General features: G+C 44.1%; 2 pseudogenes across 2 annotated transcripts; both read left to right on the plus strand.

Annotated features, from left to right (window-relative positions):
- Positions 1-1,997: 1,997 nt before the first annotated feature.
- LOC308515430 (PRELI domain containing protein 3B-like) lies at positions 1,998-5,684 on the plus strand (annotated as a pseudogene). Its single transcript has 2 exons — positions 1,998-2,553; positions 5,661-5,684. The product of its transcript is annotated as a PRELI domain containing protein 3B-like (transcript).
- A 3,672-nt stretch (positions 5,685-9,356) lies between these two features.
- LOC308517050 (proline-rich protein 3-like) lies at positions 9,357-10,244 on the plus strand (annotated as a pseudogene). The gene is made up of 2 exons: positions 9,357-9,413; positions 9,847-10,244. The product of its transcript is annotated as a proline-rich protein 3-like (transcript).
- Positions 10,245-22,987: the final 12,743 nt, after the last annotated feature.

Below are 22,987 nucleotides of genomic sequence, written 5' to 3' on the forward strand. Positions count from 1 at the left end.
AGGCAAATAATGACCAAAAATTAAGTTTATTATTAAGTTACAGCAAAGGACACCCTGTATGTGCAAATCAGAACCACAGAAAATGGCTTTCCCTTGGACACTACAGAATGGAATTTCGTGCAAGATGTCAGAGAGGTTCAGACCTGTTAAAAGACCTCTGTCTACCCTGACTGAGACAGCATTTCTCCTAGTGGTTCTGAACCTGAACCTTCATCACCCTCCATCCCACCTCCTCCTGAGTCCTGAGACACCCTGTGAACTTCCACCCCTTCTTTCAGCCCTAGGAACAGGGACTTTGCTACTAGGTCAAATCCTAAGAGCCCCCTACTACAACAGAGGAGGTTCAGCCTTAAAGAGAAGTCTCACACTATCACCAGATAGGTGTCTTACATGCTTCCTTAATCTTTGATTTAAACCCCCACTTGAAAATAGCTTCAGCATCTAATACCGAATTGGAAATGCAATTTACATGGCAAGAGAGAAAGAGTCACAAAGAAAGCACATGACAGATTTCCAAACTGACCACCTCTGTCACTCGGTGTGTTTTTTTTATCGCTCGTAATCAATATAGCATTAAATAGGCTGAAATTGTGCATTAGGTTTGCAACATGCTTTTCCATGTATCAGCTATTGTAAACTTCACAATGATCCTGGAGGTGTTTTAGCAGCCCATTTACTGGTGAGGAAATACATTCAGAGAAGGTAAACAAGCTGAAGTCTTACACCTAGAAGGACTCAAACTTGGGACTTGTGATTCCATTGGGGGAGATGTATACTTCTACCCTTGTCTCTGCTGCTACCTGTTCACTAAATCAGGTGTGCAGGGGAGGCCAGCCCACCACTCCTGAGCTTCAGGGCTGATGGAAAGGGTGACTTCAGAGCCAAGCACTGTTCTGCCATCTCCCTGACCCCAAACAGCGCTCTTCATGAGTCAATGACATGATAGCTGAATTTTGAAGTCTTTCTGAAAGACTCCAGGACTCTTCTGTGTCCTTTAGAAAAAAGTGAATACTGCCCCAGCAGGCCATTGGTCCTTGTTTGCACAGAATTCATTCATTCATTCATTCATTCATTCATTCATTCACTCATTTATTATCTCCTTGACGACAGAAATTTTATGTTTTGTTCACTGATAAAATTCAGCATTTACTACAGTGCCTTGCATCTTGTAAGCTCCGAATAAAACTGAAAGATCAGTCAGAGGCCAAAAACCAGGTGACACAGGCTTTATTAGAGGAAAGACCTACCGGGCTGTCTCTCAAAGGGAGAGCAGCAATCTGTGCAGCAGTTAGAACTCGTTTTAAGGAGAATGAGGAAGGCACGAGGGCTTGGGGTACTTGAAGAGAGCTGGTTGGTTAGTCAATGTATATGTCGATACAAGGTGTTCCTTCTGGGTTGGGGCCATATCACATTTACAGTAAGTCATCGCCATTCCAGGGACGGGTGAGTTTAGTAATCACATTCCAGGGAAAGGTGAGTCTATCAAAAACTGTTGAATAAATGCACAGTTCCTATAAGCTTCCCCTATTGTGACTAAATTATATCTCACCATCATGTGTGTTTAAGGCCATAGGCAAAATCCCCAGAAGAAAAAGAAAATGTTATGGGAGGGAGCTGCCCAGAAGGGGACCCTCTCTCTCCTGGGGGCCATACTAAGATATAAGGGGAGTGAGGGACACAAAGTAGCTCAGTCCCAACAATCCTCTTTCAAAACACTGAAAAGGTAGACGGGGTAATTATAGTGTAACCTAGCATTTTTTTTTCTTTTTTTAAATCACTAGATAGGCTTTTGAGACAAAGCTCTCAATTTGGATTTTAAAGCAAATATGTATCATAATTTGTAACTAAGATCCCTAAAGGAAATTGATGCTAGCAGATATTGATTACACTGCTGGACCAAATGCCTAATAAATGACAAAAGATTCTTCATCAGAATATCACAGAGCTTTAGCCCTTTGCCTCATTGCATGCCCAGACACCACTCAGGCTGTGGCACCATGAAGACCTGGACTTTGGAGCACGTCTTTGACCACCATGGGAAACTGTTACAAAAACCGCAATGCAGAAATACCCAAACCCTATGAACCCAAGTGTGGTTGGAGATGATGTACTGGACAAACATAGAGATCTTTCTGGAAAGCTGCACAGCCATAGACTGCTCAGCACAGAGTGGGGACTGCCTTCCACTGTGAAATCTCTGATAGGTGTGGCAGGAACCAAAACACATGTGCAAGACCATTCTGAGGCTGACTCTGTAGAGAAAACAATGGAACTAAAATCCACTAATATTTCCCTTGCAAATATGGTTTCAGTAGATGAGACTTATACACAAACCACATCCTCAAGACCCAGAAAAACGTTTCGACTCCAGAGGCCATAATCGCTGTGAAAGGACCCAGTCTCAGAAGTCATCTCTGGCAAGTACAATATCTCAAATGCTAACAGAGGCCAAGAAGCAATGGAATGACTAATGCATAGATTAAACGCTGACATTAAGAACTGACTGCTTCGACAGGGGGGAGCATACAGATGCCAATGGCAGCAGCAGCATTTGTAGAGCAAGCATGTCAAACTCGCAGCCTGCAACGAATATTTATTTACTCATTTATTTCAGCCCTTTGTATTCAGCATATCTCTATCGAAATAAACCTACGTTTCTATGAAAATTGAAGCTTTTGGGTTTTTTTTTTTGTGGCCCACATAAATTTAAAACTTGTTTATTTGGCCCATGTTAGCCTTTGAGTTTGATATGCTTGTTGTAGAGAAATGAGGGAAGTTGATATATAACACCCAGTCCCAGATCTCTACTAGCTGGCGTTATAATTATTTGTCATTTAAAAAATACAACTATGTTTTAGGTTGAATTTTTTTAAAAATAAGTTGAAAAAAGGTTATGTGATTTGATCAAAACAAAGAGGTACAGTGTTTCTAAATAAAAGGGAACAGTGAAATTATTAATGTTGTTTGAAATGACTGTCTAGCTTTGAATGTTCCATTATTTATATAAAAATTAAACAAATTTTTTTAAGTACTTGGAAATTGGTGTTAGCATATTAAATCTTCTTCAGGTAGAATTTTAAAGCTTTTCATGCATTGGAACTCTACAGGGCTTTGGAGCAACCCCAGGACAAAGCGGAGTCACCTGCAAATAGACACAAATGCCCTGCTGAGGAAAACTTCAAGAGGGAACTTTCTAAGGAGAAATTGTATCGTTTTAAAAGATATTAATTAGTATAACTTGCTCTGCTATAAACCACCATTAAAAACTACAGTGTTTTAATTTGGTACTAAAATGACATTTGTTAACGTAAAAACATTCAAACCTGTAAAGAATTTGTGAGTTTATTTGAGCCAAACAGTCGACAATTGCCGGGAAGCAGTATCTCAATGGATTGGGATAGTGCTCTGAGCATGGTGGGTTTTCATCTATTTTTATACATTGCAATCAAAGGAGGAGATGTAGGTGGGTTACATGAAATCCATTGGTGATAGATTGGAGAGGTGGGAGAAAGCAAAGTGGGGAAACCTCTGGGATTGGATGAAAAGTAAAATGATAGACATATACTTAGATGGGTGTAGGATAGGGTGTAGGATAGCCAACAGTCAACAATTAACATGATAACAATGAAGGAATTTGTGGTATCTGTCCTGGTGCCCAGGCACCTTAGCTTGTTCTGCAAGGGGTCCGGAAAAAGGGAAGTTACAAGCTACCCAGACATTTCAAGAATATGTTATTATAGATGCAAAAAGACAGATAGCCTCAGTTAAGATAAAGGTTGACTTGTCAGTGAAGATACCAGCTAGGATATAACTACCCACCATAACTGCTTTTAGTTAAAGTTCCGTTTCAGACCATCCTTTGTGGTGACTTTAGGTCTCTGAGTTTCAAGATCGCCATGTGGCCCCTTTCGTCCACACATTTTGGGAGTAAAAATTATCACTCAAGTAAAATATAACTCCAACAAAAATATGATTTGATTCTATTAAAGAGTACTGTATTGATTTGCCAAAGTTTTGTAACTTAGTGAAGGTGTTCCCTTCCTTGAATTTGTACTCTAGGAGTCAGTGTGCTGTATTGTGGGCTGGTTATGTTAACTGAAAAAATAAAGTCATTACTGAATTTTGCTTCACTCTAAACTTAAAAAATAAAAATAAAAATCACACAGCCTTAAACAGCAAAGTCCAAGACTTAGGGGTCTAGGAACAGAGCCTGGAGCTGCTGCACACTGGACTTGGCTTCTCAATGTCCTGATTCCTCAGCAGGAAGGCAGAAAGGGCAGAGGGAGGAGGGAGGTGGGGGAGGGGCAAAAAATGGCAGAGGTAATGGAGTTGGTTAGGAAGGAGGCGCTTTACATGATTGGGCACACTTTTTTAAGCTAATAGTTAAACAACAACAAAATAACCCTGGTTTTGTAAGATGTTTGATAATTACAAAAAAACAACAACAACAACACCCTGGATTTTAGAAGCCTCATTTCAATAATGTTTAAAGAATGTATTGTTTGGTATGATCCCAGAGTTTAACTATAAGATATAGTATACTTTATTTACATATTTAGGAAATGCTTCTAGCAGTTCTCCAGTCAGCAAAGGCAAAAGGTCCCCTCATGCCTGGTCACTTGAGGCAGCGGAGTCCTGGCGATGGCTGGACTCCCAAGGGCATAGTGTGCCAATGCATCAAGTCCCAACTCCCAGCCTAGTGGCATCACCTTGGTAGGTTGAATTGGCCATGGTAAGAGTATTTACATCACAGAAATTGGCAAACAATCAGAACTTTTAATTTTTTCAGAGATCTGTGGTTAAACATTTGCCAATGTACTGCTGATTGAGAGGTCCTCTTAACAATAGAAGTATAAGGTGGTGGCCACCTGTGGTCCTGGAGAAAAGAGTGTAACTGGTCCCCATTTTTGTGTGGTAAGTAGTACTGGAGGATTGTCAGGATGAGCAGATCTATTAGCATAAAGTGCTGAAGCTCCTTCAGAGTAAGAAGGTGCTGTCTGCTCGTCCCCTGCTTACTGAAATTCACATTAGGGAGATCTGTTAGGAGAATCATGGGGTGATCCCAAGCAAAACCCAGCTTAGCAAAGGGCAAAAAGGTCATGATATAAAATTACCCTGAGGAAAATGGGTAATTTAGACTGGCCCAGACTCAACCCAAAGGACTTGAAGGTTCAGGAGGGGCTATAGGTTCCCCAGCTGTGTCATTCCTCAGAAGTTTCATGCCTTGGGCACCCATGGCTATGAACTGGAAGCTAACATGTGAAGCACCTTTGCAATGTTTCAGAGAGTACGGAAGACATTGGTTCAATAGCACAGAATAGTCTTCAAGAGCAATACATACTAGGAAGCAATGAGTGGTGAAGGAATGACCAGTTTCTGGTGCTACGCATGCCTGACATCTGAAAGCAGGACTAAACCACTATCCCAAGTAAACTCCTGCAGTTTTTCAACAAATAAGTGGAGGGAGACATCCCTTCAGAATTCGTGAAGGGAACACTGGGCTTCATGCTAATGAGATAGTATGAGTGCTCAAGCCATCACAGGATAAGCAGAGACCCTTTTATGTGTAGATATAGAAGAAAATAGATTCCAGTAGTAATAATAATTATCATAAGATGTTGGTATTGTGGATGACTATTTTTACACTCTGTTTTCTACAGTTATTTAAGAAAATTAACACCTAAGCCCTTATGCTTTACTACTGGATCAAAAACATTCAAATTCCTCCCAATGGCAGGAAGTTGCTCCCAGACCCAAAGAGTTGGCACTTTCTGGCTAATGAGGGAACCACTTGTACTGTACCCTGCAGTTTCAACCACTCCAGGGTTTGGCCCATGTGAGGCCCCAGTATTCTACCATGGGACAAGTACGGGGCCTGCGAAGGTGATGGGCTGCCAGCCTCAGCAGGACTGGGAAGAGAAACACATCACTTAATATAGTGCCAGGGTCTTGCTCTATATTAAGCAAGGCCCTGGCACTATATTAAGTGAGTGGGACTGTGGCTGATCTTTTATCTTTTTCTTAAATGTTTTTGATGCCATGTTCTTATAATTAAAAAAAAAAAAGGAGGCAAAAACAAGTTTGGCTAACAGGTAGTAGATAAAATCTCTCTTATTTCAAGTAGGGACTCCACAGTCAAGACAAGACTCTGTACTATTTTCCTTGCTGAGTGTCTGGGGGAGATTTTTTTTGTGGGTATGAGGTGGGGGAGAGAGGACTTTTCTTCTAACATTAACTTGACTCCAACTCTTTGATGCCCCAGCTCCACCTGCCTGTCTGCCCCACCCCCGTGGGATGACAAGCTCCTCTGTGGCAGACAGAGGCAAGGGCAAGAACCATTCAAGAGCAGACTTAATAACTCACTCTCCACATGCTAACATGGGATCAATGTGATCTAAATTGAAATATGTGGTTGAATGGCTTTCTGAAAAAGTCCTGTGCCTGTAAGTCTTTACAAAAGTTAAAATCCTTCAGGGAAAGGGAGGGGTGGGGAAGAAGAATGCTCCTGTGGACGGGTATTATGCCTCTCACTCTTTTCACAGAGATGACAGAGAAGAGAATGAATTTTGTTGCTGATGGAATGGGAAGTGGTATTTGAGGAATCAAGGTAATCTCCGGAAAGCAGCCTGAGAGGTGAAGGCCTGGGCATTTGTCCTTTATTAGGGACAGCAACTCCACGGGCAGAAGCGAGGGACAGAAAGTGAAACAGGGAAGAAGGTCAACACATGAGTGTGCACCTGACTGCCAGACCTCAGACCACTCCTCTGAGAACCCACTGAAAACCTGCCTCGGGGTCATTCAGCCTGGAGAGAAAGGGCTATAAATGAATCTATCAGCTCTTATCTCAGGTATAGGGTGTATTTGTGTGAACCTTTCACACTCACCATCAACAGGGAAGCCCTAGAACCAAATGCAAGAGTTCTGAGCACAGGCATGTAGCTGGGTGCTGTCATGTGGCACTGGCATGGAGTTGATGGTGGCCTATGTGTATCTGGTCACCATTGCAGCCTTGGGACCTGGAACTACAGGCTCACCTTCACCTGGCTAACTCCTACTGATTCTTCAGAAGTCAGACCAGACCCTCCTCCCTCACGAAACCTTCTCTGACAAGCCATTCCTCCATCCTTCCACTAAACTGATTCACTTAATAATGCAAACATTGCCAAGTTATTCCAGCCAAAGAGTTCTCAGAGTCTATCAAGTAAATTACTTTCAACATGTTGATTTAACACAGCACAAGCATATACCCAAGATAGACTCTATATTGATTTTTAAATTCTTGTTCACTGTGGCGGAAATTGATAGTTATGCCCAAGGATTCATTTTCCTTCTTATATAGTAATATAGTAATACTAATAGTTTTTATCTGGGCACATGGCCTCCCAGAATGCATTTCCCAGGCTCTCTTACAACAAGGAGTAGCCACATCACTCAGTTCTGACCAACAGTATGAGAGCGGAGGTGAGTAGTGCAAATACCAAGATGGGTCCTTAAAGGGAAATGGTGAGTGCTCCCTTATTCCTTTCTCCCTTCCCACTGGTTTGAATGAGGGTGGACAAGAGCAGCACTTCAGGTGGAGGAACAAAGAGATGGAAGGAGCCTGGGCCCTTCTCCCTGGTGCTTCTCTCCCAGCCCTGAATGCTGGATCCAGACTGCTAGGTGAGGAAAAGGTACACATTACACATTCATTGCCTAAATGAAAAAAAAAAACTGTGTTGACTGTCTTAGGACTTCCTAAGCTCTAGGAGATCAGAGTAGGGATATGGAGATAAAAGATGTAGTCCTTAGCTAAAGAAAGCTGTTAGCCTGGTAAGGAGGGAGACTATAAAAAGTTACATACACACACGTATGACAACTGATGACAGAATTAACTACAGGTGCCATGTGAGTGCATGTGAGAGGAGGTGATGTCCATTCTGACTTCTAAACAAGGCAAAGGCGTTACTGAGATATGAAGGGCAAAAGGAACAGCATAAACAAAGACGGAAAGCCAAGACAGAGCTTGGTGCTTCCAGGGAGAGGCAAGGCATTGGCTCTGTGGTCAGACTGCGTGGGTTCAAATCTTAGTCTAACACTGACTGGCTATAGGGAGTTACCTAGGCAAGTTACTTACGCCCTCTGAGTCCTCCTCCTAGAGTTGTCATTAGGACTAAATGAGATAACCCATATACAATCCTTAGCACTGTACTTGACTTGTGGTACAGAGTAGGCTCAGTGAATATTAGCTTTAAAAAAGAGAAAAGTTGGTAGGTCTGATTGGAACCCCGAGAGCAAAGTGAAGTTACCAGAGATGAGACTAGAGCAGTGGTCGGCAAACTCATTAGTCAACAGAGCTAAATATCAACAGTACAACAATTGAAATTTCTTTTGAGAGCCAAATTTTTTAAACTTAAACTATATAGGTACATTGTTATTTACTTAATTAGGGTACTCCTAAGGCTTAGGAAGAGCCACACTCAAGGGGCCAAAGAGCCACATGTGGCTTGCGAGCCGCAGTTTGCCGACCACGGGACTAGAGGACAGTTTGTAACCACATCGTCAGAGAGATAGATTTCATCCTGTAGCTTAAGGGATTTTAGGCAGGAAATTGACATATTCAGATAGGTTTCTGCCTCAAGAGCTCAATTTGACAGCAGAGTGACATGGTCAGAAGGCGCTTGGCCTTCTTTCTAAATGAATCCTGGCTTTTCACAAAGAAGCATTATTCCACACATTGCACACCCTATTTTGTAAATTGTAATAGTGAAACTGGGTGAACTGAGTAATATAAACAGGTTACCTACCTGGTAATGACAATTCACAACTGCCTTATCTTTGTCTAAAAGGAAAGCTTATTAAAGCAAAATCTTGATATAATGGACAAATTCGGGCGAGGGGGTGTCCATTAAAACCAAAAGTCCTTTATATAATAAAGTAGGTTTTTTGAATTTGTATACTAAAAATTAACAAATTAGTTAGTTTACCTGTTTTTACTTAAGTAGACACATTTGTGTAATTAAAATTAAGTATATATGAAAACTTTAATTTCATAGCAAAGTTTTCTATATGTATTACTATAATTTTAAATTTATAGGAGAAGTGGGGGTCCTGTGGGGCAGGAGGCCTGGCCTTCGCAGTGCGGTGGGCGTGGAGGCAGAGACTTGAGGAGGGTGGCATGAGAAACCGCACAAAGGCTCCCACAGCCTCCAGCAAACTCAACCCAGAGCCTCTACCCCTACCCCCCACCCCCCACCCCCCACCCCCCACCCACTACCCCCGCACTGCCACCCTGGAAGGGGAAAGAGAAGCCCTGCGACTGCCACCAGGACGCCAAAACGGAAGAAGCAGACTCAGCTGCATCCGCCGCCCCAGGACCACCCAGCCTTGTGGGCCCTCCCCCCATGGCCAATGGAAAGCCTGGTGACCCTAAGTCAACCCAAGCTGGAATGACATGAGAGGACTTGAAACAAGCAGCCAGAAGTAGGGAATGGTAGGAAACTGCTCCAGGCTCAGGAATCGAGGGCAGTCCCAGGGGCTGGATGGACAGATGCACAAGAAGCAGCACCAAATGCATCTCCTGCTCAGCAGTCAGTGGTGACGGGGAGGAGGACCCAGGAGGCAGTTGAAGGAGCAAAGATTGGGTCCTGAAGGCGAGTCTCTGGAGGCTGGATCAGCAGAAAGAGTGCACACCTCACCCCAGTGATGAAACACATGTCCACCATCAGTGGAATGGATAAATAAGTTGCTGTGTGTGCATGCAATGGGATGCTACACTGCAATGAAAATGAGTGAACTCCTGCTACACAACCTGCACGAATCTCACAAACATGATGTTGACCGAAAGGAGCTAGACACAAAAGAATACAGGCTCTCTTCCAGGGGTCCCCAGGATCAAGGGGACTGATGATTCCACCACTGCCAGGTCTCCCACCTCCTCCCGGGGGCAGAGCCCAGTTTAGGAAGGCTTGGGCCCCAGGTCTCGCACATATGGTCGTGGCTGGTGGGGGGTCAGTGCTGAGCCTCCTTTTCCTGGGCCAGACCAAGGTAGTCCCCCACAGGGGAGGTTTTCACAAAGAATAGAGACATCCTCAAAGGCTCAAAAGCTGGTCTCTTGTCAAGAATACCTGCCCCTCAAGGGTGAACCCCAGGTTATGGAAGACAAACTCAGCTGCCCAGTCTGCTGACACTTTGCCTAAAAAGGCCACTGTCGATATGAGGACCTCGGTGCCTTCTACCACCCAGGCGTCAAGGGACCTCGTCTGTGAGACTGAGCCCTCCCACCGGAGCTGGAGGGGGCCCTCATGACCTAGGCCACGTGTTTCCCTGTGGCAGCTACTGTGAGGCTATTCCACCCACTGCCCTCCCTCAGTGACACCACCCCCGTCCACCACCTACCCCATTTGGGGTTCAGAGTTGCTTTCATCACTGGGGTGAGGTGTGCACTCTTTCTGCTGATCCAGCCTCCAGAGACTCACCTTCAGGACCCCATCTTTGCTACCTCAACTGCCTCCTGGGTCCTCCCCGCCTCTCCCCCCCCCCCCCCCCCGCCGCCCCCACCACTGACTGCTGAGCAGGAGATGCATTTGGTGCTGCTTCTTGTGCATCTGTCCATCCAGCCCCCGGGACTGCCCTCGATTCCTGAGCCTGGAGCAGTTTCCTACCATTCCCTACTTCTGGCTGCTTGTTTCAAGTCCTCTCATGTGCGTACCCCTGTCCCCCGTGTCAGCAGCTGCTCTGAGGAACTCCCAGGTTGACTGACCTGGGGTCAAGTTTGGATGACTGGAACAGAGTCACTTCCTGAAAGGCCACTCTCCCAGCTCTTGGATTTCGTAGTTTCTCCATCAGTAGCCCGGCCCCCACTGCTGTGGCCTGTGATCGCTGTGCTTGGTGAACGCATCCCCTCGTAGCCTTTCTTGGTGCCCGGGCATTTCTGCGGCTTCCCCACTAGAGTGTTTCTGCCAAAACGAGTGAGGCTCTTGGTGCCCTCTAGGCTCTCCCCACCCCCAACACAGGAGCACCGGGAACTTCCACGAGACTGCCACCCTGGCTTCCCCATGCTTCTGGTGTCACTTTTTCTGGGTTTGATGGGCCCATGAGATGTGCTCTAAGCCTCTGGTGGGCCTCCCCTATTTCCTCTACAGCCTGTTTTCCTTAGACTACGTCACTGGAGGCCATGGGCCTTCCATTTGAATTCTGTGACTCTCCACCTGGACAGTCCTGCCGCCCTCTCCCGACCCTGTCCCTGCGTCGCTGCTGCTGGTTGTTTTCTCTGAAAACAGCAATGAGCAGACTCAGTCTTGAACTGGCCCTGAGGACAGGGGTCAGGAGCTGTGTGGGCAAGAGAGAGGGTGAGAGCCGTTGGAGAACTGAAAATGAATTTTTTTTCTTTTTAACGTGTTTTTTTAAAATATATATTAGTAATAAATGCAGTGGAAACAAATATATATATATATACTGAGTAGGTCTAGTAAATGCGTGCATTCACCTCTCACCACCAGGAAACAAATGCACAGGCTGGGGCTCGGCTTGGGGGCGTGGCTCAGCACAGTTAAAACTGCTGCAGAAAATCATAGCAGGCAACAGCAGAACCAATTACCGTGCGCTGTGCAGTGTCACCACGTGATAATCATTCACTAAGCACTGCTTATGAGTGGTGACTATGGAATTATATATGTAGACTATAGCTGTAAACATGTAATATTTATTTATGTTGGCGAAATTACTACTGTTTTTCCAACGTTTGGCATATTCTTTAAAATTTGTTAAAAATAATAGTGAAGCCCAGCCGGCCAAAGTGGTTCAGTGGTTGAGCATCCACCTACGAACCAGGAGGTCTCAGTTCAATTCCCAGTTAGGATACATACCTTGGTTGCAGGCTCGATCCCCAATGTGGGGTGTGCAGGTGGCTGCCAATCAATGATTCTCTGTCATCATTGTTGTTTCTCTCTCTCCCGCTCCCTTCCTCTTTGAAATCAATAAAAATATATTTTAAAAAATAACAGTGAATTAAAAATAATAATAAATAACCTGTAAATTTAATTATAAGCAAATCTTGGTTAAACTCATTTTAAAATTAACAGGGTGTTAATTTTTATATATGACATACAGGCCAGAAACTTTGTCTATTAAATCCAAAGTACATTAAATTGAGGTTCTAAAAATCGAGGGTTTACTGTATTTCTTTTGCCGTTATTATTCCATTACAGCCTAAATTCCCACTTCCTGTCTTGCTAAGGAAAATGTCCATGGTCAGAGGACTGAGTGCCATTTTCCATCTGAATGAGATTAAGCGGACAGAGGGCTCCCTCATTGCAGGGCTAAATTCACTGAAGCGCTTCTCACAATGAAAACTGACTTGCATTTGTCTGGTTGTTCCATGCAAGCATATCAGAAAAATGCTCAGGGCTTTGCCCATTTGTTAACAACCTTCAGAACATCGCAGTCTATTGACCAGAGCTCTGGGAGCAGAGGGCTCCCGTGCGGGCGTTCTGATACGTCGCCACCTGATGTTCAACCTGTCATGTAGTGATTTTCCTTCCTTCAGAAAGGGTGAGTACCAAAAATATTGTGACTCTTTTCCTTTAATAAAGAATGCCAAATAAGGTCTGCACACTTTCCTGTAAAATATCTCCACAATTGCACTAAGGGAAATAAATAACATATGCAAATCTTTCTCAAATAAAATCACCACGAATCATGATTTAATGGAGTTTCTCCATAGGCAGTGAGTGTACCCAAATTCACCAAAATCCTGAAAGCTTCCCAGGAAAGACAATAAAAAACACTAGAATACCATTTCTATTTTCTGGAAGGATAACCAGTTAGGTCTGCAGAGCCTCGGCTATAAAGGCATAGGCAACCCTTGGTCTTTGCATTATGCATTTTATAATAACAGTGATCAGGCACTGAAGAAGAAAATTACATGAATCACACCAGGAGACATACACAAGCTGGGAATTCTCTGCCTCTGCAAAGGGTATCCATCCATCATGGGTTCACTTCTGATCTTCCAGGCCCTTCCTATCTGAAAGTCTAACTTTTCATGGGAATTCACAGTTAAGTCTCTCAATTACTGGAGGCTGGGTCCTGTCCCCTCATTAGAAGGGCAATCTCCCGTTGTGTCACTTGCATGGCTAATGTCCATTCTAGCTTCTCCATCACTTAGCTCTAGGTACCCTAAATTAGTGTTTTCCCATGGCACAGCAAGAAAGGAGGAGCAAAACCTCTTCTCACTCTTTGAATGACTCATGAATTCCTTGCCCTCAAAACATTCTAGAGACAGGTGGAAGAGCTCCCCAGGACTCTAATTGCCTCTGTCAAAACAGAGCACTGCAGCATGGCCACTCAGAGGTGGGGAACATGAAAATCAGACAGATGCCATTGATTCCGACATCCCTTAGTCATGAGCTTACCAAACCTTTCAATGATTTCTCCCTTTGAAAAGCAGAAATTGTTCATTCACAGATTGGGGCAAGCCTCATGATTATTGTTATAGTTCCTCAATGTCAGCTACTAAACTAGGAAAACACCTGGAGTGTGCATATATAGATTTATCCCATCCCCAAGGTGCCTGAGGAATTCATGACTTACTACGCACTGCCATCGTGCTGTTAACTATGCACATGTATCACTTCTTCTACCAGATTAGAAGGAGTGGAAAACATCACCTGCCTCTTTACTTTGGGGAACAAGCTGGAAAATAGAATCATGGATACACAAATTCACACACACACACACACTCACACACTCACACATACTGCATACACCACAGCCCAGCATAGTGCCTTTCCTATTACATTTCTTTTTAAAAATATATATCTTTTTATTGATCTCAGAGAGGAAGGGAGAGGGAGAGAGAGATAGAAATATCAATGATGAGAGAGAATCATGAATCAGCTGCCTCCTGCATGCCCCCTACTGGGGATCAAGCCCACAACCAGGGCATGTGCCTTAACCAGGAATTGAACCATGACCTCCCGGTTCTTGGGTCTACACTCAACCACTGAGCCACACCATCCTGACCCTATTACATTTCTTAACTGTTAAAAGTAAAAACAAAAAATATGTTCAATCATCCAAGAGATGCAAATCAAAACAACAATGAGGTACCATCTGACATCTGTCAGAATGGCTATCATCAACAAATCAATAAACGATAAGTGCCGGAGAGGATGTGCAGAAAAAGGAACACTCGTGCACTGCTGGTGGGAATGCAGACTGGTGCAGCCACTATAGAAGACAGTATGGCATTTCCTCAAAAAACTAAAAATGGAACTCCCATTTGACCCTGTGATCCCACTTCTAGGAATATATCCCAAGAAACCAGAAACACCAATCAGAAAGGATATATGCACCCATATGTTCATAGCAGCACAATTCACCATAGCTAAGATCTGGAAACAGCCTAAGTGCCCATCAGTAGATGAATGGATTAGAAAACTGTGGTACATCTACACGATGGAATACTATGCTGCTATAAAAAAGAAGTAATTCTTACCATTTGCAACGGCATGGATGGAACTGGAGAGCATTATGCTAAGTGAAATAAGCCCGTCAATGAAGGAAAAATACCACATGATCTCACTCATTCATGGATAATAAAGACCATTATAAAATTATGAACAAAAATAGATACAGAGGCAAAGCTGCTTCAAACAGACTGTCAAACTGCAGCGGGAAGGCCGGGGAGGGGAAGAGAGGGGGGCAGAAGGGGGCGGGTAAGAGATCAACCAAAGGACTTATATGCATGCATATAAGCATAACCAATGGACATAAGACACTGGGGAGTAGGGGAGGCCAGAGGATTGTCAAGGGCAGGGGAAAAAAGGAGACATATGTAATACCCTTTGTAATACTTTAAGCAATAAAGAAAAAATATGTTCAAAGACTAAATGACAAAAGCAAGATATAAAACTGTCAATACAGGTTATTCCCAATACCGTCCAATATAGCCACATAGAGGCCTGATACATGAAAAGGAAATAGTTAGAAGACATGAAAGTGTTAACAATAGTTATTCTAAGTGGTAGAATTTTTCTTTATTCACAAAATTTCCAAGTTTTTTTTAATGACATTGTAGTTATATTTATAGAAAGATGTATCTCCTGCTCTGGAGCCTTTGTACAGGGTGCAGTCTGCACCCTGTACTATCTTATTTAGGACTATCTATCCTATATAATAATAGACAAACATGGTAATTAAACATAACTCCGCTACCCTTCCCATTGGCTAATCAGCAGGATATGCAAATTAACTGCCAACCAAGATGGTGGCCGGCAGCCACGCAGCTGAAGCGAACATGAGGCTTGCTTGTTCCAGTGACAGAGGAAGCCAACATTCCCCACCTGCCTCGCCCTGCTCTAAGCTACTCTCTCAGCAACAAAGTTGCAATTATAGAAGCTAAACAAGCTCCAGATACCTGCTTTCAGCCAGCTTCGGCCTCAGAGCTTAGAGCGGCGGTGATGGCAACAATGTTTCAATTATAGAAGCTAAAAAAACCCAGATACCTGCTTTCAGCCAGCGGCAGCCTCAGAGCTGGAGCCAGGCCTCAGAGCTAAAGCTGGCTCTCAGTTCCAGTGTCAGCCATAGAAGGTAAATAAATCCCAGAATAAAAAGAGTAAAAGAAAAAAAGGAGAGGTTGGGAGCTTCAGTCACCCGCCAGCCTGAAAACGGTCCTCAGCCCCTCACCCAGACTGGCCAGGTACCCCAGTGGGGACCCCCACCCTGAAGGGGGTGTGACCAGCTGCAAACAGCCATCATCCCCTCATCCAGGATGGCCAGGCACCCAAGCGGGACCCCCACCCTGATCCGGGACACCCTTCAGGGCAAACCAGCCAGCCCCCACCCATGCACTAGGTCTGTATCCTATTTGGTAAAAGGGTAATATGCAAACTGACCCTAACAGCAGAAAGACTGGGAATGACTGGTCACTATGACACACACTGACCACCAGGGGGCAGACGCTCAATGCAGGAGCTGCCCTCTGGTGGTCAGGGTGCTCTCACATGGGAGGAGCTCTGCTCAGCCACAAGCCAGGCTGATGGCTGCCAGTACAGCGGTGGTGGTGGGAGCCTCTCCTGCCTCCTCAGCAGCACTAAGGATGTCCGACTGCAGTTTAGGCCTTCTCCCCACTGGCAAGTGGACATCCCCCGAGGGCTGCCGGGCTGCCAGAGGGATGTCTGAATGCCATCTTAGGCCCAATACCCCAGGGAGCGGGCCTAAACCAGCAGGTGGTCATCCCCTGAGGGGTCCCAGACTGCGAGAGGGCACAGGCCAGGCTGAGGGACCCCCCCCTCCCCACCGAGTGCACAAATTTTTGTGCACCGGGCCTCTAGTATATATATAAAAGTGTAATATGCAAATCAACCGGACAGTGGAACAACTGGTCGCTATGATGTGCACTGACCACTAGGGGGCAGACGCTCACCACAGGAGCTGCGGGCCAACCTCTCCGTCCCTCCCCGCAGGACAGCAGGATCTGATCACCCGATGTGGAACGGGGAACCGGGGGTGGGTGGCGGCAGGGGGCGGGGCCGACTGACGGCAACCAGGGAAGATGGCCCTGATCACAGGCCAGGCCTAGGAACCATACCTGTGCACAAATTTCATGCGCCAGGCCTCTAGTTTATGTACATAAAAATGATTACTTTATGTCACTAATACCCAGGCCATATTTAAATTTTCCTAATTGTCTCAAAAATAACTTTTTTGGTTTGTTGGAAGTAGAATCTAAACAAGGTTCATGCATTGGATTTTTATTAAATCTATTTTAACCTAACAGTTTCCCTTGCCCATTTTTTATTCCTGCCACTTATTTATTGAAAGAAGTGGACAATTTGTTCATAAAACTCTTTTCATTTTTATAGCTGTGTAGTACACCATAGTAAGTGTGTACCATAGCTCTTCAACTAGTCCTTTATGTATTGACATTTGCATTCTCTCCATTTGCACTTATAGTTTAGTACTGCGATGAAGAGTTATGTGTGAGGAGAAACCAAGATGGCAACATAGGTAAACACCTGAAATTGCTGCCTTGCACAACCACTTCAAAACTACAACTAAAAGACAAAACGGACATCATCCAGAACCACAGGAAGGCTGGCTGAGTGGAAATTCTACAACTAGAAGGACAGAGAAAAGCACACTGAGATTCAGAGGAGGTGTGGGAGTAAAGTGCAGAGGTATGGAGGAGCATGGGGAAAGGGCTGGCAACTGAGGACACAGTTGTCTTTTTCAATCAGGAGGGAGACACAAGCTCCCAACTGCTCTGAACTCCAGTTCCGGGTGAGTCTCTAGGGACCCAGACTCATACGGGGAGAAACTGGACTGTCTGGCATCAGGTGGAACTCGAGGGCAGCTTTCTCTCAGAGGTGCTTGCAGAGATTACCTTAGGAAACTGAGAACTGGGGCCTCTTAGGGAAGGGCTGAGGATCAGCCATAGCTGTTTGCTCTGCCCTGCTGATTCTCTGAGACCCCACCCCACCCAAGCTGTGCACAGAGGCTTTTGCATATAAATGGCTTGGCCCTTTGCAATCTAAAATTACCTAACAAACTACAGCTGGGTCAGAGAGACCCAGAACATCCAAAAGAAGGCCCAAGGCCCCACAGCAGCTTGCTTGCATTGCTTCACAGCTGGGCCTCATCTGGGAACCTCCAAACCCCAAACAAGGAAGAGGAATCTGCAGATCTCTCCATAGCTCCTGCTGGGTAGCCTCAGCCAGAGGCTAAATTAGCACTTCCTTAGAGACCCAAGCGCCAGTGTACCCAGTGGTCAGAGTGGGACCATCCAGATTACAACTCCTCAGATCCATAAGAGACACACTCAGGGGGCAGACTCAGTGAGCACCAAAGCCTCACTGAAGCAAGTCCTGCCCCATAAGTGCCTCCAGCACAGAAGTTCTCCCATCATAGACACAGCTGACTCTCACAGCCAATTGGCCTGGAGGTCAATTCCTCCCAGTGATACCAACTACAATCAAGGCTTAACTACAAGACTGTGCACACAGCCCACAAAGGGGTGCAACAAGAGTGTCCACCTCAGGTAATTGGGGAGGCTGAGCTACTGGGCCCTATAGGACACCTAGCACACAAAGCCACTCTATCAACACAGGGAAACAGCCAAAATGTGGAGACAAAGAAACAGGTCACAAATGACAGAAATGGAAGAAAGCAAACTACTGGATATAGAGTTCAAAACCATGGTTATGAGGTCTTTCAAGAATATTCTAGAAACCACCAATAAATTTAGTGAGACCCTCAATAAATCTAGTGAGACCCTCGAGGATATGAAATAGAACCAACTAGAAATTAAGCATACACTGACTGAAATAAAGAATATTATACAGAGATCCAACAGCAGACTAGAGGATCGCAAGAATCAAGTCAAAGATTTGAAATACAAAGATGCAAAACACACCCAACAGGAGAAGCAAAAAGAAAAAAGAATCCAAAAATATAAAGATAGTGTAAGGAGCCTCTGGGACAACTTCAAGCGTACCAACATCCGAATTATGGGGGTTCCAGAAGAAGAGAGAGAGCAAAATATTGAAAACCTATTTGAAGAAATAGTGACAGAAAACTTCCCCTACCTGGTGAAAGAAATAGACTTACAAGTCCAGGAAGCACAGAGAACCCCAAACAAATGGAATCCAAAGAGGACCACACCAAGACACATCATAATTAAAGTGCCAAGAGCAAAAGACAAAGAGAGAATCTTAAAAGCAGCAAGAGAAAAACAGTTTGTTACCTACAAGGGAGTACCCATACAATTGTCAGCTGATTTCTCAACAGAAACCATGCAGGCCAGAAGGGAGTGGCAAGAAATATTCAAAGTGATGAATAGCAAGAACCTACAACCAAGATTACTTTACCCAGCAAAGCTATCATTCAGAATTGAAGGTCAGATAAAGAGCTTCACAGATGACTCAGCTGGTGAGACGGTTTGCAGCCGGGAAAAGCAAAACTCCCCTGGAAAGGTAAAAAAAAAACAGGGATTTGGGCAGGAAAGTTTGCCAGACCTCTGAGCCCAGAGGGTCGGGGGGGGGGGGCGGTTTGGTGGTGGAGACCGCGTGGCAGACAGCCCCGTCCCTTGGGACAGGCACAGCCCCTGACTGGGGAAAGGAGATCCGCCGGATTCCTGGCACCAGGGGATTTGAGATCTGGGTTCTGTGATCATGGAGGACTGAGCCTAAAGGGGGCAGCCTGAAGAGCTGACCAGACCATGCAGTGCCGGGAAGACAAGAGCTTACAGAAACTAAGCCTTCCCCATTTCTGCGGCCGGCATTTGTTTGTTTGTTTTCACTGAATCCTGTTCATAAGACATTTCGGATACAGACACTCACCTGTGCTGAAGATAGGGAGAAGGTGCGGACGAATGGAATCTGGGGAGAGACTGAGGAGAGAGGAGGGGCTGGGAGAGGTGGCAGCGAATTGAGTGCTGAGACACCCCTGGGCCCAGGTTCCGGGCAGCCATTCTCTCCGGAGGGTGGGTCTCCTCCACCTAGCCCCCAGGCAAGAAGCACAGACACACCCAGATTCCACCCTGAAGGAGATCAAGGATTTAAATAATCTGATCAGTCCCTGGGAGTTAACAGGGTCTGGCCTATAGAGGGATTTTCAATCCCAGCAACAACACAGAGCGGGTAACTATTAAGGAACCAGCTCTGGGCAGTGGACTTCCCCACACCAGTTTTAAGTGCAATAGAGACGATAAACCCAAACTACTGGACAGAGAGGCCCTATAGCCTCAGAGGCCAACCCAAAAACACTGCCACCCAGAGGCTGAGCCACAAACTGACTCTTAGCTAAATACAAATTAAGGCAGTCTGGGAAACAAATACGGCCTGCTTAAAAATCAGGACTGTGGTTTACAACACGGAGGAACAGTGTATCGCAGGGAAATACAACACTCTCCTGAATACCTGACAGGATTAAGATGAGCCAGACTGACGAGAAGAAGAACCAAAGGACCTTCACTACTGCAATTTTTTTTTCTTCTTCTGCTTTTTTCTTTTTTCACCTTTTAACTAAGAAACCAATTTTTTTTTCTTTTTTTTCCATCACCGGATTTTACCCTTTTAATTACTACATTTTTATTTTTAACCAGTATTATTAGTGCTACCATTTTACCATTTTTTAAAGTGCCATTTTATTTTCTCTTTATTTTATTTTGGGATTAGTGTTCTCTATTCTGTTTTCATCATTCCTTTAGCATCAATTTTCCCTACCTCAATTTTACCTCTATGCTAAAACCCTTTCCTCACTTTTCCCCTTTTGTTGTCCTGTTTCTCTTACCCTATTCCTGCTTTAGATTTTCCCTATTCCTTCTGTTTACCTCCTGTCAAAATTTCACCCTACTTATATATCCTATTTCCAATCCACTACTCTAAATCCTTATACACTTATCCCTTATCTTTCTTCACTATCCAAATTTTTTTTCTTCTTTTATCTTTCTATTGTTTTGTTGCTGTTTGCTTGATTGTTGAGTATATTGGTTTTTTTGTTGTTGTTTGTTTGTTTTCTTTGTGTCTGTGTGTGTGTGTGTTTAGGACTGGTTGTGAGGCTGTTTTTCTTTTTCTTTTTCTTTTTTTCTGCTGGTTTTCCCCCTCCCTCCAACCCCCCCCCCCCCCCCCAGTTATTTTTGTGCTTCTGTTTTCCCTTGACTCTCTGGATATTATTGGTTGTTTCTAGTTCGCATTCATCTCCAGGGAGCTGTTGCTGGAGTTTGTTGGGACTAGTGGCGGTTCTATAGGAGTTTTCTCCTCATATACATAGCCTCTTCTACTTCATTCTCTCTTTTCACTTTTTCTCTCTCTCTCTCTTTTTTTCCTCTTTTCTTTCCCCCTCCTTTTTCCCAATTTCATTTTTGCACTACTTATTTTTTTCTTCCCTACTTTTCTTTATTTTCTTTTTTCTCTTTTACCTTTTTCTCTTCTTTCTTCCTTGTCCCATAATTCTCTTAATTTGGGTGGTCACCTTTATTTGGGGTTATTAATATCGTGAATATATTTGTGTTTAGTGCCTGGTATATGGTGCCTTGTTGTGTTGTATTTTCTGCCTTTAAATCAACGCAGCAGACCCAAACAACAGCAGCCTCCTGAGAACCACACCCTCTGTCTGAGGAACAGCAGCTGTACGTGAAGCCTCCCCCCACCAGCCAGAAGAGCCACCACAGCTGTGAACAGCACCCACCAGAGGAGCTGCTGAAAACTGAGGAGCAGCTGCTATCACAACCGCCCGAGGAGCAACCACAGCCCAAGGAGCCACTGCCAGCCAGGGAGCAGCCACTGAATGACTCAACGTCTAGATATGTCAGTGAGATCAAACATGGGTAGACAAAGAAACCCCCAAAGGAAAGAGAAGGAGGACTCTCCAGAAAAGCAGCTAAGTAATACAGAGGCATGCAACATGACAGAAAAAGAATTCAGGATAAGGGTCATAGAGTGCATAAACCGGATGGAGGAAAAAAATCAACAACCTCTGCAAAAAGCTAGAAGAAACAAATGAAAAATTCAACTACCTATGCAAGAAGCAAGAAGAAACAGATGAAAAAATCAATAACATATGGAAGAAGCTAGAAGAAACAGATGAAAAAATCAACAACTTAAGTAAGACCCAAGAAGAAATGAAGAGTGATATAGCTGCAATAAAAAACACCATTGAAAGTATCAATAGTAGACTAGGAGAAGCGGAGGACCGAATTAGTGAATTAGAAGACAAGGAAGCAAAACACACCCAAAATGTACTGCAATTGGAGAAAAAAAATTAACAGACAAGAGGAGAGCCTAAATGAGCTTTGGGGCAACATGAAACGAAACAACATACGAATAATAGGGGTGCCAGAACAACAGAAAGATGAACAAGGATTAGAAAACCTATTCGAAGAAATAATATCAGAAAACTTCCCTGAGGTGGGGAAGAAAAAAATCACACAAGCCCAGAGAGTCCCAAATAAGGTGAACCCGAAAAGACCCACACCAAGACACATCATAATTACCATGTCAAATGTTCAGGACAAAGACAGAATCTTACAGGCTGCAAGAGAGAGATGGAAAGTTACATACAAGGGATCTCCCATTAGATTATCAAATGATTTCCCAACAGAAACACATCAGGCCAGAAAAGAATGGACAGAAATTTACAAAGTGATGCAAAGCAAAGGACTGAATCCAAGAATACTCTATCCAGCAAGGCTATCATTCAAACTTGAAGGGGAAATAAGAAGCTTCACAGACAAAAAAAGGCTAAGTGAGTTTATCACCACCAAGCCAGCAATGCAAGGAATGCTAAAGGGACTGGTGTAAAAAGAAGAAATAAAAAGCTCAAAAAGAAAACAGCCACACACAAAAAGAAATGGCTACAAACAAGTACCTTTCAATAATAACTTTAAACGTAAATGGACTAAATGCTCCAACCAAAAGACATCAAGTGGCTGAATGGATAAAAAAAACATGACCCATACATCTGCTGTCTACAAGAAACCCACCTCATTAGAAGGGACTCACACAGACTGAAAATGAAAGGATGGAAAAATATCTTTCAGGCAAATGGAAAGGAAAAGAAAGCTGGGGTAGCAATACTTATATTGGACAAAATAGACCTCAAAGTGAAGGCCATAACAAGAGATAAGGAAGGCCACTTCATAATACTAAAGGGATCAATACAACAAGAAGATATAACCCTGGTAAATATATATGCACCCAATGCAGGAGCACCCAAATTCATAAAAAAACTCCTGGAAGATATCAAAGGAGAGATCGACAACAATACAATCATAGTAGGGGACTTTAATACACCACTGACAGCACTGGATAAGTCCTATAGACAAACAATGAGCAAAGAAACAGCAATCCTAAATGACTCACTAGATCAGATGGACTTAATAGACATCTTCAGAACACTTCACCCCAAAGCCACAGACTATAGATTCTACTCAAGTGCTCATATGACATATTCAAAAATAGACCATATATTGGGTCACAAGCAAAGTATCCCCAAATTCAAGAAGATT

This window comes from Myotis nattereri (genome assembly GCF_964212035.1).
Source record: "Myotis nattereri genome assembly, chromosome: 3".
Lineage (NCBI taxonomy): Eukaryota > Metazoa > Chordata > Mammalia > Chiroptera > Vespertilionidae > Myotis > Myotis nattereri.